Source organism: Felis catus, chromosome D4 (assembly GCF_018350175.1).
Source record: "Felis catus isolate Fca126 chromosome D4, F.catus_Fca126_mat1.0, whole genome shotgun sequence".
NCBI lineage: Eukaryota > Metazoa > Chordata > Mammalia > Carnivora > Felidae > Felis > Felis catus.
In genome coordinates, this window is record NC_058380.1 from 62,985,097 (window position 1) to 62,999,344 (window position 14,248).

The following is a 14,248-nucleotide window of genomic DNA, read 5'->3' on the forward strand; positions in this document are numbered from 1 at the left end:
AAAGAGTGTGGAGGTTCCTCAAAAAATTAAAAATAGAATTACCTATGACCAGCAATAGCAACACTAGGAATTTATCCAAAGGATACAGGAGTGCTGTATAGGTACATGGAGGAACATGTACCCCAATGTTTATAGCAGCACTTTCAACAATAGCCAAATTATGGAAGGAGCCCAACTTATGTCCATCAACCGATGAACAGATAAAGAAAATGTGGTTTATATATACACTGGAATACTACTCGGCAATGAGAAAGAATGAAATCTTGCCATTTGCAACGATGTGGATGGAACTGGAGGTATTATGCTAAATGAAATAAGTCAGTCAGAGAAAGATAGATATCATATGTTTTCACTCATATGTGGAATTTGAGAAACTTAACAGAGAACCATAGGGGAAGGGAGGAGGGAAATCATTTCAAACCGACAGGGAGGCAAACTGTAAGAGACTCTTAAATACAGAGAGTGAACTAAGGGTTGATGGGCAGGGGGTGGGGGGAATGGGTGATGGGCATTGAGGAGGGCATTTGTTGGGAAGAGCACTGGGTGTTGTATGTAAGCGATGAATCATGGGAATCTACTCCCAAAGCAAAGAGCACACTGTATATATTGTATGTTAGCTAACTTGACAATAAATTGTATTTAAAAAAAATAAACATTAAAAAAAAAGAATCAGGGATTTGCTACTATGTTTTATGCCCTAATTCTAGTAGAGAAGCACAGGTAGTCACATGCCATTTATTAATTCAACAAACACAAGCTAAGTACCTATTATTTACCAGGAAAAAGACATAACTCCCTCTATCTTCAGTTTGCTCCCAGGTTATAGAGGGAGTCACAAGTGTAATTACAATATAGTATGAGGAGTGCTAGTCTAGAGGTAAAGTGTGGGCACTATGAGAACACAGAGGAGGGTGCTTTACTTCCTCCCTCCCACCTTGGGGGATTCAAAGGCGGCTTTTTGGATGAGGGGGTGTCTGAGCTGACACTTGAAGGACAAATAAGAGTCAGGAAGACATGATGGGGAAAGTTAGAGTGCTATGTAAGAGGTACCAGGGCCAGAATACTTAACACTCTGGGAATGGATGGGAGTAGACAAGGTTTGGGTGGGTTGTGATAAGATGTGGGACTGATATATACGAAGTCTTTGTCAAGCTCATTGAAGGACCTTAAGTACCAGTCCACGGAAAGGCAATGAAGGCTTAAACCAGTGAGTGACATGGTCAGCTTACATTTTAGATCACTTCTAGATGCAGAGTAGAAGATGGACCTCGGGAGGGGGACAAACAAGAACATTCCATTTTCTCTGGGAAGGGGTTGCTTATGAACTGAACAACTTTGGGAGCTGTGAGGAAGGAGGGAACACCCACCAAGCCAGTCAGATCAGACTGGCAGTCAGAGGGATGACAGCTGTTCCAGGCACTTTTCCTGACTACCCTGTGGTGCAGGAGCCTCTAGGGTGGGAGGCAGCTTCATCCTGCCTTAGTGTCAGTGGACACCTATCTGACTACACAAGCTGTGACTGGCACATGTACCCACCAGACCTGGGCAGAGCAAGGAGCTTCCAACACCACTATCATCTTCAGGAACCTAGAGAAGCTGACAGTAAGGAGAACTCAGACCAGCCTTAGTTGGATATTGACAGCCGTGGTGGTTATAGAGTAGGGCTGGGCCTGAGGCCAAATGAGTTGGCAGGGTCTGCCTGGCCTCTGCCTTGCCCCCTTCAGCTCCATCTGTCTAACAGTGGATGTCAGCCTTGAAGGGTGCCAGCCTTTGAATCTGGCAATTCAGAAAAGGGGAAGAGGACATACAAGATGTATGCTCATGGGTGAAGACTGCCTAAAATGTTCAGGGCTAGAAATCAGTCATAGTGTGACCACATATATCCTTTAAACACTGTTCTATCCTTTGCTAGCTTTCCCTTTTGTCTGTCATTATTATCCTTAAAGAGATTCCAAAATTAATGTATCTATAAAGACATTTGCAATGGGGCCAGGGAATGAAAACCTAATTCAAAATGACTTAAGCAAAAATGAATTATTTGCTCAAGTAACTGAAAAGCCCTTGAAAAGTGATACTTCAAGGCATGGCTAGGTTCAGCAGTTCAAAATCATATAAAGTCCTCTCTCTTGGCATTCCTGGGATTAGAGCATTTTAAATGCTTACAATCCCAGTAAAAGGAGACATTTTCTTTCCTGTTAGAAAAAGTCCTGGATTTTAATCTAATTTTCCTTGTTTGGATCTTTTTCCATCTCTGAGACCCCACAAGTCTAGGGCAATGGGAGATTCTGATTAACAGGGTTGGATCTATGCCCGTGCTTGGAAGTGGGAGAGCTTTCATATCCCTAAAGTACAAGGATTAGTGGTTGAAGAATGGTGGTTTGTTAGAGGAAATAGGGATACCATTACTGGTAAAAGAGAGAATACTGCAAGCCAAAACAACAAGCTATGTAGACTAAAGGCAATGGATTCTGATGAAAATTATGTGCTGATGACAATGATGGTGATGTTAATTATCATTGGTATTTTATGAAAAGATAATATAGTACAGTCGTATAATTTGGTATATAGTTCAGTAATTTTTCTGAGTTTTCCTAGTCAGAAGAGTGGTTTAGGCACTTTGCTGGGTTAATGTATCATTTACCAGTTACAAGAGGGATGGGATGGATTCCAAGGCCTAAGAGACATACTCTTAAAAAGTTTCCTCAAACAACTTCATGTCATAACTCATATCAACATCAAAGTTAGATGGTTGAAATAAAATTTCCATGATTATACTGTACTATTCCATTAACACCTTAACATTGTTTCTAGCCAAGCCCTCAAGGCATTTCCTTTATACTTTTCATGGAATTATTATTTTATCAAATGCACTTAATAAATTAAAAATAACTTACATTGGGGCACCTGGGTGGCTCATTCACCCAGGTCAGTTGAGCATCCAACTCTTGATTTCGGCTCAGGTCATGACCCCAGGGTTGTGGGATTGAGCCCTGTGTCAGGCTCTGTGCTGAACATGGAGCCTGCTTGGGATTCTCTCTCTCTCTGTCTCTCTCTCCCAAATAATAAATTAAAAAAATTTTAAAATTAAAAAAAAAATAACATAAATACACAATCAGACTATAGGCATAAGTTCCTCAGAGTCCTATCTCGAATTCTGGACCTCAAATTCTCCAATTACATTGGCACCAAACACTTAACACGTATTGCTTAAATAAAATAAAGAATGAATATGTCTTACCTGATATGTTACCCATGTATATACCAAAAGTGGAATTGCTGGATAGTATGGTAATTTTATTTTTAATTTTTTGCCATACTGCTTTCTGTAGTGGCTGCACCATTTTATGTTCCCACCAGTAGTGCACAAGGGTTCTAATTTCTCCACATCCTTGTCTGTGGCCCCAGCAAACTAATACAGATAGGAATTACATTGAATTTGTAGATTTCTTTGAGGAAGTGAAATTTTTAGTTAGGCTGAATTTCATAACTTTGGGCTGAATGTGTAAAAATGCTCAGCCAGCAGCCAAATTTGTGAGTTCAACTCAGTAGAGGCATTGCTCCTATATTGGGACCTATGTAAGAATGTGTTCTTTTTTTATTGGGGTTGAGTTTATCTTTAGAGTGGCAGTTTTCTTAAGGTGCTAGTTATAATTAGAATATATTTACCTGCCCTATTTTAACAGGCAGGAATATTGTGCTCACACTATTTTTTTCTACCCATTTTCCTTTAAAATATTCCTCTCATTAAACTTCTAGGGCTACACAAGTCAGTGTTAGGCTAAAAATAGTATAGTTGCTATTGCCGCCACAGTTCCATGTGGAAAAAACGTAGCCAACTCTTTTTACAGAAAAGGAAAAAATAATTTTCTGAAAAATAATTTTCTTAATTCTTAAAATAGTGGGAAAGCCACACTGACAAGGAGTCCCTAAACTGACAATGATTAAGATTTCCTGCACCAATTTAATGGTTTTCATTATTTTCCTATGGGCAGAACAGAAGGCAGGATTCTTCAGGTTCTTTCTAACAAACACATTGGTGGTGACAGAGGTGAAGGGCAGAAAATGAAGAATTAGATTCGGGGCTGGCAAACTATAGCTAGTGGGCCAAATCCAGCACACCACCTGTTTTTGTAAAAGAGAGAAAGAAATTGGAACACAGCCATTCTCCTTTTATGCATTGTCTGTGGCTGCAGAGTTGAGTAGTTGTGACAGAGACTGCATGGCCCACAAAGCCTAAAATATATGCTCTCTGGTTCTTTATGGAATCAGCTTGTTGGTCCCAGGGCTAGACTATTAATAAGTGATGTTTGAGTAATCTAAAAGTAATTTTAAAGATTAATATTATTGAGAGTGAAGGGTTCCATGTTGGCAACATGGGACAGACTGAGGCAGAGAAATAGATGGGCTCTGGCAGACTGGCCCTTCCTGGATTGAGTAGAGTCAGCAGACAGAAGATCCCAGCAGTGGAATATTTACAACATGTGAAGTACGAGGCAGGTGGAGTCACGAGTCTAACAATTCCTGGTGATGTTTCTAAGAAGAGAACAAGTGTGGCACCAGGGGTGGAACCAAAGAGAAGGGGAATCAGTGATAGGTGTCTGGGTCTCACTTGTGGGGATGTGGAGAACTAGGCAGGATTTCCAGTCACAAATGTGCATAGATCCTTGGGGCTGGGCCATATGAGGTAGTAGCCTAGAATACATGTTACATGGGGGAACCCAGAAATCCCAGCAGATGAAGTAGCAACAAGCATTAGGTTCAGTGTGGGTAAGATGAGTCCACAATTAAGAAAAGATTCCTGAAATCTATATCAGGGTCTCAGCAAGAAATACAGGGTACCCTCAAATGAAGATCATCTGAGCAGAACACCTGGGCTGGTCTGTGTGATTGTTAGAATGTAGCACAAGTGATGGCACGGTCTTCTGAGACTAGGTTATAAAAGACTGCAGCTTCTGTCTTGGGATCTCTCCTTCTCACGGATATCATTCTCAAGAAACTCTTGTACTGGGTGCATGAATGAAACAGGAAACATAAACATGACACCAATCACCTGGCCCTTCCATTCTTCTACCTCTGGATCGGGGTAGTTGTGATTGGAACTGAGACCTTTTATAGTTTCATCTACCACCACCACCCCTGCTCCCTATCCCCAAATTCCCATCCATGAAAGCAGAGTCAACTTCTTACTGGCCCCTCTCACCCAAGACAGTAATAATAGAAGTGCTGGAGAGGGAGCCTGGGGGCAGTCCTTGTTTACTTTTTGGATGATGTCTTTTGAAGAGAAAAAGAACTCTAACCATTATTGTCTCAACTATTCATCTTACTTAGGTGAAAAGGTAAATAAATTAGAACATTATTCTGGCTAGATTAGGTTGGCCAGGACGACGCTATCCTCTGAATCAGACTGCACTTTGAGCCAAAATGCATCCTTTTTCTGAACCAGAAAAATCAGAATGGGCTTGATTTATATATTTCCAAGGAGATAAAAACTGTCTGTAGAAACCTGTTTTGCCTTTCTCATCCAACTTCCAGTTTTAGATAATCACATATACAAAACCTTAAAAAACAGTATCTATTGACTTCATCATTTATGAGAAATACCAAGTGTCATGGTACTTGGGAGTCTTTTTCAAAGTCAACCTGTCAGCAGCAGAAATTTATTTTTGGCTATGTATTTATTCACTCACTCTTTAAACATTTACTGAACATATACCACTTGCTTACTTTCATGAGTTACCAGGACCATAAAAAGAAATAAACCTCTGCCCTCGAATGGCTCACAACCAACCTAAGTGGGGGCAAGTCAGACATAAAAAGAGGACTTAACGTGTCAACAGTGACAATAAGATTATGGGGATGGTTTTATGATAGTTTTTTCTCAACCTTAAAAATAATACAATTTCTAAATTTAAATTATACCCCCAATAAAGTCAAATAAACATTGGCTTCTTCCCCCCCCCACTTTTTTTTTTTAGTATAGTTGACACACAAGGTATATTAGTTTCAGGTGTACCACATATACAGTGGAATATTACTCGGCCATGAAAAAGAATGAGATCTTGCCATTTGTGACAACCTCGATGGACCTAGAGAGCATTATGCTAAGTGAAATAAGTCAAACAGAGAAAGACAAATATCATATTATTTCACTTATATGTGGAATCTAAAAAACAAAACAAACAAAAAGCAGAAACAGGCCCATAAATATAGAGAACAAGTTGACGGTGGCCAGAGGGGTAGGGGTGGGCATATGGGCAAAATGAGTGATAAGGAGAGGGAGATACAAGGCTTCCAGTTATGGAATGAAGAAATCATGGGAATAAAAGGTACAGCATAGGCATGACATATTGTAATCGCCTTGTGTGGTGGTAAATGGTAGCTACACTTGTGAGTACAGCATAATGTATGGACTTGTTGAATCATTAAGTTTTGCCATAGTTTTTGATATTCATGCAAACATTTTGATCCTTATAATGATAAATCACTAGTTTAGCCCCTACCAAAAATGCTTGGCATTTTTACTGAACAAGAAAAGATTGCTATGTATATGAAATTTCTCCAAGAAGAAAAAATGATAAATCTATTTGTCTTATTAAGGTGGTATTTTAAAAAATTAAAATTATAGGTAGAACAATTCAAGTGGAAATGGTGTGTTTTGTAAGTATTAGAAAATATTAAGAGCAGAATTTATGCATATACTGCATCACCGCAGAGTTGTTACGTTATTTCAGCAATATATAACCTCATGGAATTAACTTTCATATAATTTTTTAAGAACTGAGACATCATAGGGGCACCTGGGTGACTCAGTTGGCTAAGTGTCTGACTTCAGCTCAGGTCATGATCTCACAGTTTGTGACTTGGAGCCCCACATCAGGCTCTGTGGTGACACATCAGAGCCTGGAACCTGCTTTGGATTCTGAGTCTCCCTCTCTCTCTGTCCCCTCCCGCACTCATACTCTGTCTCTCTCTCAAAAATAACTAAAACATTAAAGGAAGTTTTTTTTTTGTTTTTGTTTTTTTAAGAAAAAGAACCAAGACATCCCTATAGCATCTATAACTTTGGAGAGTTTTGTGCTCAAACATTGCATCTGTTACTGGTTTTTATTAATTCTAACATTTTTTGTATTGAAACCATGTTTTGAACAGCCAGTTCTATTTCATAGCTAGCTCTTTTTAAAAAATATAATTTTATACATAGTTGGGCAACAATACTGGGTTATTTTGCTGATATATGAGGTAAGGCCATTAGATGTGTTTGTTTGTTGGTGGATAGAGGTGCACAGTTTAGGGGTTGTCCACTAGGTAGGGGGATGAAAGCTACATCTAAAATCTGAATTTAAGGAACACTGAAAATACCTGTATACAGGAGCCACTGACAATCTTACCATTAATTTCTCTCAAAACCATCTGCAGATGTGTGCATATTAATTGGCTTCGGGCATTCTGTTACCTAGGAGGAGTAACACATTAGATTGCTAAAATTAGAAGGAAGGCAAAAAAAAAAAAAAGTGAAAAATGCAAAGCTTGATGAGCCAATGTAGGTGGGGTGTTGCAGCAGGAGCCCCTGACTGCTAAGTGGGAAGAGTCCTTCATCTCTGAGAGATGCGAGTGGCAAAAAGTGCTTGAGGCATATTACTGAAAAACAGTGCTGCCCCACACTTGCTGTCTAGATCTGAGTGTGGAGGGGTGAGGGTTGGGGTTAGTCACCATTCCCACTGCCACACAGTTTTACAGCACGCTTTCATTTCATGGATTTGAATACATAAGTGAGCAGGGTGATGTGTGAGGGGGTGATGGAGGAAGCCAGAAGGAAAATTGGAAGGCAGTTTGGCTTTCATCTGTTTTGTTTAAGCTTAGGGGAAAAATTTTCCTCAGCCTTAAAAAAAAAAACCATAATAATGAAAATGTTAAAACAAAAATAATAATAGCTGCAAGTTACGGAGAGCTCGCTAAGCACTAAACACTGTTAAGTGTTTTATGTACATCATGCATTCATTGTTCCCTGTGCTTCCCCTAACCTCTCCAAACAGTAAAAATCTCTTCTAGAACTGCTGGTTCACCCTCTTATATAGCAGCACCATGAATGGATTCCACTTTATTTGCAATTCCAACTTGTAAAGTCTCCTTCACTCTTGACTTTGTTGGAGCTTTGAGATTGTGACACAGTGTCCCTGAGCATCAAAGGGAGTAGTGTCCCTATCCTCCTCACCCAAGGCCAGCCTTAGATAAAGGAGAGTGTGCTTCTTGGCCAAGCAGCCCTGGACACTTTACCATTGTAGGAGGAAGTTTCTAGTACCATCTCTACTGAGAGAACGGCAAAGTTGAGACCTCCACCTGCTCCAGCCCAGCCTCTCTGTTCCAGGTCCCACCCACTTCTTGGATTCAGAGCCCTCACTCACCTGGTGCTTATATAGTGCCAGCGTAGGGAGAATAGCCTTCCTGCCTCAGGGCTTTACCAGTGCTAACACCCTGAAATTCCAGGGGACTGTGTTCAGTGCTCTGCTGGGAATGTGGTAACAAGACAGATCTGTCTTAAATGTCTTCCAAGAAGCCTGGTGCCAAGGGGGAAGGCCTGAGAAAAGCAGGCATAGAAGTAGGAGCCCCAAATATTGTGGGTGGTTCATTATAAAGACTGCTGCTTTTCAGGATAACTCGATCTCTTCCCCTACCTAGTGGATAGAGACTCAGACTCACTGGTCTTTTAGCAAAGAGATGCTGCAATTCTATTCCTTTGAAAGAGCTATTGAGAGAAGGAATCAGCCACTAACACTCAGGGCACTTTCACTTTTAAAGAACTTTCCCTTTCTCCCCTTCCTTCCTTCCTTCCTTCCTTCCTTCCTTCCTTCCTTCCTTCCTTCCTTCCTTCCTTCCTTCCTTCCTTCCTTCCTGTCTTCTCCTAAACTTTGCTTTTGTTGGTGGTATTTAGACATGCTGTTTTCTCTCCTCTGGGTGTGCTCTAGGGTTAGATCTAATTGTCCTGCTGTTCTCGTGTCACTTGGCATTATTTTTGGGAAGATGAATGAGACAGGGGTCAGAGTTCAGCAAGTAGGCATCTGCTCACTCAGGCTTCATAGAAATGCTCAGAGGTGATCTTTAATGAAAGCTTGGAAAAGACTTGCACAGAGTAGACTGTCTTCTGTCCCTCCAAAGCTGGGATGACCAAAATGTAGTCCTTTTCTGGAGAGACCAAAAATGAATAAACAGGAGGTAATAATATATTTATAAGGAGTTCCCTGCTTGGGATGTCTTTTCTTCTGTAGGAGAGAAAAGGGGGGGGGGATTAAACAGGAAGGAGGTTGAAAATGGAAGCTCTTGAATGGGTCCTAACCAACTGGCTTGTTTTGCTCTTAGAACAGTCTCACCCAAGAAGAGTTTCCACTCCACCCGAAAAGCCTCTCGCCCAGCCTCTCCCCTGGCCTCGGGTTACCATGCCATGGCCCTAGAGGGCTCAGGTTCTCTCACTGGACTCTCTTCGTGTTGACACTTCTTCCACTTTACCAAGTAGCCAGAATTCCCACTCAGGAAGAATGCTTTGGCACTGGAAGAAAGGGGGACAATGGATCTATTGTTCTTTTGGCCTTCTTGAATAGGGCAAATGTCTCCTCCTTCTAGCCTTATCACCAACGAAGGCTGAATATGGAGCCCTAGGAGACTCATCCTCCTCCTACCCGTGCTTTGTTCTTTGGAAGAGGGTTTTTGTGTACCTTCCCCACCCTGGCCCCATCAAACCTGTTTTGGGACTCGAATAGACAGTTGCCTTTTTCTGCTCTTCAGAGTGAAGTTGGGAGGGGAAGGAAGAAGCACAGACCTGGAAACTCATTTCAGTTCAGGGTGCGACCTGCTGCCTTTGGTTCCTTCTGGACCTCGGGGGAGACCACCACGGTCCCCCGCGGCACAGAGGCAGGAGACCGCTGCCAGGAACCCCGGCGCAAGCACTGCACACACTCGGAGACGAGAACCCGGCGTTAGCGGTTCCTGAAGCTGTCTCCGAGGATGGGTCGGGATCCCGCCACCGGCTTCCCTCACCGCAGGCGCAGGGAGTTCCCGCGCACGGCGCACCTTTGCGGTCGGGTTTCCCGGCTGCCTTCCGGGAACCCCGCCGAGCCCCTTGCTGCTCGGGTGGGCGCAGTCTTGCCCGCTTCAACCCGCAGCTCGCTCGCCTCCCTCTGCCTGCGCTCCGAGTGAGCGCTCGATGTCCCTCTCTGAGCATGCGCAGCCCGGTGCCCTCCCCCCCCCCCCACCACTACCCCCTCCCCGCCAGCCTTTTGCTCCTTCCTTTCATTAAACAAACAGGAGATCCTGAAACCTGGACCCTCTGCTAGCGGCAGCGCGAAGAGGAGGCGGAGGAGGAGGCAGAGCGCGGGATGTGCGCAGAGGAGGATCTGTGATCCCGCGCCCCCCCCCACGCGTGCGCGCACACACTCACACACCCGCACTCACACATACACACACACTCGCACAAACACACACTCGTACACGCCCGCGCCGCGCGCTCTCTCTCCCACGCAGGCGGAATGCAGCAGAGCCTGGGGAGCGTGTCTCCGGCCGCCAACTGAATGCACCTCGCCTCCAGCAGCGGGACTGCCCAGTAGGGCGCGCGGGAGGACGCTCCGCCACGAGAGGTGAGTGGGGCGCCCGAAGCCTCGGGCGGCTCCGGGACGCCGGGGCGGCGGGGCCAGGCTCCCGGCCGGACTCGGCGGAGCAGGTGGCCCAAACCCGGCTTGCGGGTTTCCAGGTGCAGAAGAAGGCGGCGCCCGGGACGTGCAGGGGGAGAGGGCGACCCCGGGAAGGGTCGCCTCCTGCGAGGTGTCAGATGGACCCAGCAGAAAGCTACACCCTCCCTGCTCGTAAACTTTCCTCCCCTGTCATTTGGGAAACGTGGAGACAAAGGGGGCGTGGAGGCTCCCTCCGTCCGGTTCCACCCTCCTGGCTGCCTTCGTGGCTGCGACGGGAGCCGGCGTGCGGGCGGGGGCGCCCTGCAGGTAGCTGGTGCCAAGTCCTCCAGCCCGGGCGGGGGTTGGGATTTCTCACCCCGGCTGTAAGCGTCGCCTTTGATTTCCCCTCAGGCGTGGGCACCTGTCATCCCGCCCCAACCACGCACCCTAGGCGCATCGTAGTGTATGTGTGGCGGGTGTACACCTGGAGAACTGCAGGGGTAGCCTTTGCCTTTCCCACTCAGCGCCAGTGCCAGAGGCGCCGGGGTGAGGCTCGGGTCAGTGCGGGATTGAATGATGAGTTACTGAAAGGCTCGCCATAATCACCTCCTGGAAACGCCGGGCGCCGGGATCTCTCCTCCCCCGGGAAGGTGCTGTCTTCACGCACACCAAGGCGGCGGCACTGGGAGCTGGGTTGGGGCTGCGGTGGCGGCTGCTGCAGCTGGAGGAGGCTGGGGCTTTATTTTTGCCCTGGGGTTTTATGACACACACACAGGTGGAATATGTGGAGGATTCTGGGTTATTTTTCTTTGTGGGGCTATCGTTTTCCCTTTTAACCTCTTTCGTGGGAGAGATTCTTTGCAGCCTGGTAATCTGCCTGGTGGAAAGACACCGTTCTGAGTATCTCTTAGGTCCCGGGGAAGAGGTCCTCAGAAAAAGGATTTCCTAAAAATGCCAGCCCGGTTGGGGCGGGGCCTCAGAGCGCAGAGCGCGGGCCGGCACCTGGGAATCGCCTCAAATCTAATGGCCCTTTGAAACAGCAGAGACTGAGTCAGCGTTTGAGGAGTCCAGGACTGGGACAAAGGGGACTGGAAGAGGGACAGACGATGGCTATTTAGGAGAGGAGTGACTAGAAGCTAATTAAGGCAGGAAGAGGTCCAGTGTGAGGCAAGGTACTCTGCCGGCTTCACTGAATTCATATACCCTTTCTACTTCTATGGATGGTGGCTTCCCCCCACCCCCCCCCCCCATGGATGGGACTCTAATATGGAGATTTCTGGAATGTCACATCTGGAGTAAAAAAGACTTGGTTATTCCTGCGCTGACCTTTAGCACAATCACAAAATTAGGTCTTTGAGTCTAGAGAGTGCCATGTGTGAAAGTTTCTCCATCTTGACCTTTTGTTTCTATCTGGGAGGTGGGATGTGTGGACAGGTATAGTTTTTATTCCTCTGTACTCCAAAAGCCTTGGAAGAGGAGAGTGTGGGGAACCTGGAAGCCAAGCTGATGCTGACAGAAGAAAACACTAGAAGCTCAGATCCAGAACTTGAGACTATGAGTTGTCAGAGAGTTCTGGTGGAGGCCATGTCTCCGCTGCTCTGGGGACCTTTTTAAATTTTTATTTTTAACATTTTGTAGCTTCTTTGAAGTGGAAGAGAGCATAATATACATGAAACTAATTGAGCAAATTCACAGATAAAAGAGATTTTGACTCACAAGTCAACATAGCCAAAGGTGAAGAAGTTTTTGAGAAAGCAAAAAAAAAAAAAAAAAAAAAAAAAAAAAAAAAAAAAAAAAGCGGGGATTGGGAAAGGGATGCATACATATTATTAAAACAGTTTTGCTTTGGGGCGCCTGGGTGGCTCAGTCGGTTGAGCGTCTGACTACGGCTCAGGTCACGATCTCGCGGTTTGTGGGTTCAACCCCGCGTCGGGCTCTGTGCTGACAGCTCAGAGCCTGGAGCCTGTTTCAGATTCTGTGTCTCCCTCTCTCTGACCCTCCCCCGTTCATGCTCTGTCTCTCTCTGTCTCAAAAATAAATAAACGTTAAAAAAAATTTAAAAAAAAGTTTTGCTTTTACGATTTTTTAAAAAAGTTTTTATTCACATTCCAGTCAGTTAACATACAGTGTAATATTAATTTAGGGTGTACAATATAGTGATTCAACACTTCCATACAGCTTTTATGATTTTTAAAAAGCATTTAGTGAGATAAAAATCTGAAAGCTTTTTTTTTATTTCCTAAAACAACTAGTGAAGAAAAGACCTCTCCAGAAATATTTTCAAGTTGGTATTGGCATGAAGGGGTTTAAATGTAATTATCAGCATATGTCCTTTTTATTTCACGGTGAACATTCTCATCATTTTCTTTGCAAAACTTGGCAAGGAAAGATTAAAAAAAATTTTTTTTTGCTTTTTTACTAGGGTTCTATTTTCTCTCTTTATGATATATTTCCTCTTCCTACATCTGCAATCTCAGTTCATTTTGATTATATGCAGATTCTATTTACAAGCATTTATTGACCACCTATCCCATATTTAGCATTGGAAGTCATATAAAAATATATAACATAGTTCTGGGCCTCAAAGGGTTTATGATCTAGTTGTTAAGATTAACACACATGAAATAATGAGGGAGTAGGATACCTCTATACTACTACACAGTGAGTTCTTAACATGTATGCTGTATACTCTATCCTCCCTCCTGGATTTTCTCAACATTTAGAAAATACACATCAGCATTTCTTATGTACTGGAGGCTGGGGGCAAAAAAGACTACAAGGAAGTAAAAAATAGTCCCAGCTTTCAAGGCAGGGGAAATAGGTAATTAGCTAACTATGGTGCAGTCTGTTTAACTGTTATAATTATAGGGTAAATAGAGTACCAGTAGTACAGTGTTTGTTTGTTTTTTCCCCTGGGTGACTTGAGATATTTTTGAAAATGAATGGTCTTCTACCAGGTAGGAAAGGATAGGAAGGACATTCCAGGCAGAGGAAATGTGTGAAAGTGCCTGATGAGTTAGGGTAACTGTAAACCATCCCATGTGGCTAGAGCACAGGGTGCTGGGGTATGAATGCAGAGATGAACAGCAGCTGGGTGACATTAATTGACAACTAATTCTGTGTTTGGATACAGATATGCCCAGGATGCTATGAAAGCACAAAAGGAGGGCATCCACCTAAGGAGGCTGAGAAGATCAAGAAGGTTTCTTTGGGAGGTTGAGGTGAGCCGAGTCTTGAAGGACAAGGAGAAAAGAAGGGCTTTCCAGGCCGAAAAAACTATGTGAGAACTGGAAGTAGTTCTGTGTGGCTGCAGCAAGAGAAGTGGGTTCTTGGCTCCATGGAGTGGCCAACCAGCAGGCCAGACATCAAGTGTGAATGGAAATATCCCAAGCCAAAGAGCTTCAGTTTTATCCAAAAGGCTAGGAGAGAGTTCGAAGGAAAGTTTGAGACATGATCAGATTTACATGCGAGAAAGATGCTTGTGACTACAATGTGGAGGATGGATTGGAGGCGGTGAGACTGGAGGCAGGGAGCGTATTGTGGAAATGATGAGGATGGTGGCAATGGGGGTGGAGAGGAGGAGATGCTGT

At 44.1% G+C, this 14,248-nt stretch overlaps 1 protein-coding gene across 3 annotated transcripts in view; it reads left to right on the plus strand.

The window, feature by feature from the left end:
* PLPPR1 (phospholipid phosphatase related 1) overlaps nt 1-14,248 on the plus strand; it is a 374,403-nt gene that overhangs the window by 88,833 nt on the left and 271,322 nt on the right. The window contains exons 1-2 of one of the 3 annotated variants that reach the window (XM_045043457.1): nt 10,265-10,625; nt 13,792-13,879. The exons of 1 other annotated variant lie outside the window; for it this stretch is intronic. The gene's annotated coding sequence lies outside the window, so the exon portion shown is untranslated. Of the gene's footprint in view, nt 1-10,264; nt 10,626-13,791; nt 13,880-14,248 lie in introns of those variants that run through there. One more of the 3 variants, XM_045043455.1, reaches the window with a different exon arrangement.